Raw genomic sequence first — 6000 nt, 5'->3', positions numbered from 1 at the left:
AGTTTCCAAGTGTGGTTGAATTGACAACTCAGCTGCTAATACTTGAGGATATTCTTTGGCTCCCCTTGTGTCGAATCAATAAATTTGGGTTAAATAATCTACCCTCGAAAACTGTTGCGATCCCCTATACTTGTGGGTTATCAAGACCTTTTTCTGGCGCCGTTGCCGGGGAGCATAGCTCTATTCTTTGAGTCACTTGGGATTTATATCTGCTGGACACTATGAAGAACTTGAGAGATCCAAAAACCAAGATCTATCCCTCAACTACGAGGGGAGGTAAGGAACTGCCATCTAGCTCTGCACTTGATTCACCTTCTGTTATGAGTAAGTTTGCGACACCTACATCTGCTTCTGCTATTCGTTCCGATATGTCGCATGTTATTGATGATGCCACTTCTACTATGCATGATACTTATGATGAAACTGCTTCTATGCCTGATACTACCGTGCCCCTTAGTGAATTTCTTGAAGAACAAATTGCTAGGGCTAGAGAAAGAGAAATTGATGAAACTGAATACGATGATGATAGTGATGATGAAAATATGCCTGTTATTCCTGAAGGTTATGTTTTTGATAAAGATTCTTCTTTAGCTATTTTAGCCTGCAGAGATAGATACGAGCTTAAGAGGTTATTGATTAAATGGAACAAAGAATCACTTAGAGATAAAATGAAACCTGATCCTGCTTTTGCAACTTCACCTATCTGTGTTCCTGATAAGGATTATGAATTCTCTGTTGATCCATATATAATTACTTTGGTTGAATCTGATCCTTTTTATGGCTATGAATCTGAAACTGTTGTGGCACATTTTACTAAGTTAAATGACATAGTTGCCCTATTCACTAATAATGAGAGATCACGTTACCTCTATTTACTCAAAATATTTCCGTTCTCATTAAAGGGTGATGCTAAGATATGGTTTAATTCTCTTGATCCTGGTTGTGTGCGTAGTCCCCAGGATATGATTTATTACTTCTTTGCTAAATATTTCCCTGCTCATAAGAAACAAGCTGCTTTGAGGGAAATATACAATTTCATGCAAATTAAAGAAGAGAGTCTCCCACAAGCTTGGGGGAGGCTTCTCAAGTTACTTAATGCTTTGCCTGATCATCCTCTTAAGAAACCTAAAATACTTGATATCTTTTATTATGGACTAACCGATGCTTCCAGAGATTACCTGGATACTTGTGCTGGTTCTCTTTTCAGGGAAAGAACACCGGATGAAGCTGAAATTCTATTGAATAATATGTTGACAAATGAAAATAATTGGGCACCTCCTGAGCCAGATCCCGCTCCAATTAATGATCCTATTCCTAAACCAACTCCGAAGAAGAGAGGTGTTCTATTTCTCAATCCCGAAGATATGCAAGAGGCAAAGAAATCTATGAAAGAAAAAGGTATTAAAGCTGAAGATGTTAAGAATTTACCTCCTATTGAAGAAATACATGGTCTTAATATACCGCCTGTTGACGAAGTATATGATCTTAATCCTTTATTCATTGAAGAACCTCTCGATATCCCGACACAGGTAGTAAAGGTAAATTCTCTCTATAGATATGATAAAGCTGAATTCCCTCCTACTAAAATTGCTAGTCCGTGCTTGGATGAGTTTGATGACTTTATGTTTAAGCAAGACGACTTCAATGCTTATTTTGGTAGACAATTAAAAGAGAATGCTTATAAGATTAGATGCTTGGGTGATTATATGGCTAATATTAGAGGTGAACTTAAACTTGTTAGCAAACATGCTTCTATGGTTACGACTCAAGTATAACAAGTACTTAAAGCTCAAAAAGAATTGCTCCATGAAATGAATAGTAAGAAAAATGATTATGCTGTTAGAGTGGCTACTAGAACTGGTAAAATGACTTAGGAACCTTTGTATCCTGAAGGCCACCCTAAGAGAATCGAGCAAGATTCTCAAAGAAATAATATTGATGTTCCTAGTTCTTCTAAAAAGAAGAAGAAGAAAAATGATAGAACTGTGCAAACTTCTAGTGAACCTATTGCTGAACCACCTGATAATCCAAATGATATTTCTATGTCTGATGCTGAAACACAATCTGGTAATGAACATGAACCTAGTAAAAATATTAATGATGATGTTCATGATGATGCTCAACCTAGTAATGATAATGATGTAGAAATTGAACCTGCTGTTGATCTTGATAACCCACAATCAAAGAATCAACGTTATGATAAAAGAGACTTTGTTGCTAGGAAACATGGGAAAGAAAGAGAACCTTGGGTTCAGAAACCCATGCCTTTTCCTCCGAACCCATCCAATAAGAAGGATGATGAGGATTTTGAGCGCTTTGCTGAAATGATTAGACCTATCTTTTTACGTATGCGATTAACTGATGTGCTCAAAACAAATCCTTATGCTAAATATATGAAGGATATCATTACTAATAAAAGAAAGATACCGGAAGCTGAAATTTCCACCATGCTTGCTAATTATACTTTTAAGGGTGGAATACCAAAGAAACTTGGAGATCCCGGAGTACCTACTATACCTTGCTCCATTAAAAGAAATTATATTAAAACTGCTTTATGTGATCTTGGAGCCGGTGTTAGTGTTATGCCTCTCTCTTTATATCATAGACTTGACTTGAATAAGTTGACACCTACTGAAATATCTTTGCAAATGGCTGATAAATCAACTGCTATACCTATCGGTATTTGTGAGGACGTGCCCGTTGTGGTTGCAAACGTTACTATTTTAACGGACTTTGTTATTCTTGATATTCCCGAGGATGATAGTATGTCTATTATTCTTGGAAGACCTTTTCTTAATAATGCAGGGGCTGTTATTGATTGCAACAAAGGCAATGTCACTTTTCATGTTAATGGTAATGAGCATACGGTACACTTTCCGAGGAAAAAACCTCAAGTTCATAGTATCAACTCCATTGGAAAAATTCCATCGATTATAATTGGAGGTTTTGAATTTCCTCTTCCTACGGTCAAAAAGAAATATGGTATACTTATTATAGGGGATGTGCATATCCCCGTTGAGGTAACTTAGTGTTATTTGAAATTTCTCTGGTTTTGTGATTATCGGAATGAATTTGTTAACAAGACGTGATCAACCTTGTTAGTGGATTCTTTTTTATGAGCATGAGATGGATGAAACTAGAAGCACAACCTTCTGTATCCTCTTTATATTTTCTATTAATTAGTAGAAATAAAGTAAAATTAGTATTTTTCTGTCTGTTTCCTGGCTTATCCGTGTAATATAAAAATATCCCGAAAATAAAAGTCCTCAGAATGCCATGCCAATTTAATATGATTTTTTCGGGAATATTTGAGGATTTACTGTGCAAAAATTACCACGGGAGGAGCTGCCACCTGGCCACGAGGGTGGTGGGCGCGCCCCCCTGCCTCGTGGGCCCACAGTGGCCCTCCTCCACTTATCCCAGCACCCATCTTCTTCCTCTGCCTCACACAAACCCGAAAAACCAACTCAAGCGCGAGTTCCAGCCACTTTTGCTGTGATTTTCGATCTCCTTGCTCAAAGCACCTCTCGCAAAACTGCTTGGGGAGATTGTTCCTTGAAAATGATGAGGAGATTATTGAGGGGCTCATCGAGCCAAAGCTCGAAGGAAAAGGCACCGAAGCCTAAGTATAATTTGCCGCACACCATGGAGATTCGGGCGTGTGAATGGCCTTCTGATGATTTCTTGAGAGTAGCCGGTATCTATGAAGATTTTCATGAATTAGCTCACAATGCAGGCCTCACCGCTTTCCTCCACAACCAATGCGATCAGTATCTCTTACTCACAAATACCTTTGTGCAAAACTTTTATTTTCATCCTAGGAACTCACCACCTACGGTGGAATTTCATTTATATGATGAGCATAAGGAGATGTCACTTTTTGATTTCTGTCGTATTTGTTTAGTCCCTTTTGAGGGAAACACAGAAGAACCACACCATGATGATGTGGAGGGATTTATTAATAATATCACTGTAGGAGAAACCAGGAAGGTTTCCGATGCACGAATCACTAGCATACATTTTCCTGTTTTACGTTACTTTGCATTATTTGCTAGTCGTTGTTTAATTGGACCCGGAAAGTGTGGAAACCTTAGTATCCCTGATATAATTATTCTACTCCAAGGTTTATACAGTGATAACACTTTTAGTATGGGCGGTATTATTGCCAAACGGTTAAATATGAACCGTACTAAGGGCCCCATCTTTGGAGGCATTTATGCTACACGCATAGCCGCACATTTTAACATACCTATTAGGCATGCTGAGAAGGAAGAAAAGGTGCTGCCCCGTGTTTATCTAGATCATAAAAGTATGGTAGCACATGATTTTATTGTTAAGAATAGGGCAGGGGAGCTTAGATATCAATTGTTCTTTAATAAACATCATCCTGAGACTATCACCCTGCCTGCTCCTTCTTTGTTTGATTTGACTGCAGGCACATACCTTGTTCCGTTGACGGCTATTCACGCCTACCGGAACCCTGCACCTACCGAGGAGCCAGAACAGGAACCACACGATGAGCCTCCACAACAATCTGTTTATTCTTGGGATCCGGAGATGACTGTCAGCCAGTGGCAGTCAGAGTCTTCATCTTCAACACAGTATGATCCCAACTATTCCTCCTCATCACAGTACGACCCCAACAACTATTATTATGGATATCCGCCAGGCCAGCCGTGGCCATAGACCAACTTAGGCCAAAAGCCTAAGCTTGGGGGAGTACGTATTTCTCACTGACATTACATTTATGTTCACACACACTCTTTGCTAGATGTCGGTGCTCATACTTTTTCACTGTAATATCCATGCTAGTTTATTTTCCTTTTCCTGCTTTCTTCTTGTGTGTTTGTTAAACCTTAAGAAAAACAAAAATATTAGTAGTAGTTTATTTTTTTGTTGTAGTAGTAATAATCAAAAAGAAAACCCAAAAATATTTTCCGTTCTTCTTTTGCTTGTTGGGAGCTTTCCCGTGTAAATAGTTTTATTTCTTTTCTTTTCTTTGGGGGTCAGTAGGAGAAGACCATAATTAAATTGTTAAAGTGGCTCTTATATGCATTATTGTTGAATTAACCAAAGAGCCCGTATTGCCTTGTCTTCTCCTGTTTATTGAATGCCTGCAGATTCCAGCTTAGTCCAATGCACGTGCACTCTTATTATTATTCACACCGTTCGGTCATGCAAGTGAAAGGCAATTATGATGATATATGATGAACTGACTGAGATGAGAAAAGCTGGTATGAACTCGACCTCTTTTGTTTTTGTAAATATGATGAGTCCAGCGTTCTTGATTCGGCTTATTATGAATAAACATGTTTGCAATGACAATTAGAGATCAGAGTTGCTTGTGCCATGCTTGATTAGCTATGAGTTATAATGATTTACCTTGTGTGCCAACATGCTATTAAGATGGTTATGATGTGGTATGATGGGGTGGTATCCTCCTTTGAATGATTTAAGTGACTTGACTTGGCACATGTTCACGCATGTAGTTGAAACAAATCAACATAGCCTTCACAATATTTATGTTAATGGTGGATTATATCCTACTCATGCTTGCATCCAATGTTTATTAATTTTAATGCATGTACATGGCTGTTGTCGCTCTCTAGTTGGTCGCTTCCCAGTCTTTTGCTAGCCTTCACCTGTACTAAGCGGGAATACTGCTTGTGCATCCAATCCCTTAAAACCCAAAGTTATTCCAGATGAGTCAACTATACCTTCCTATATGCGGTATCTACCTGCCGTTCCAAGTAAATTTGTATGTGCCAAACTCTAAACCTTCAATTAAACATTCTGTTTTGTATGCTCGAATAGCTCATGTATCAACAAAGGCTGCCCTTATCTTCCGTGTTAGGCGGGTTATTCTCAAGAGGAGTGGACTCTGCTCCTCACTCACGAGAAAATGGCTGGTCACCGGGATACCCAGTCCCATGCTTTATGCAAACTAAATCAAAATAACTGCAAGCAAACCTCCCCCTGGGACCTAACGTATGTTGGAGG

Source organism: Triticum urartu, chromosome 4A (assembly GCF_056163025.1).
Source record: "Triticum urartu cultivar PI428250 chromosome 4A, HENAU_Tu73, whole genome shotgun sequence".
NCBI lineage: Eukaryota > Viridiplantae > Streptophyta > Magnoliopsida > Poales > Poaceae > Triticum > Triticum urartu.
This window is presented reverse-complemented; position numbering follows the sequence as displayed.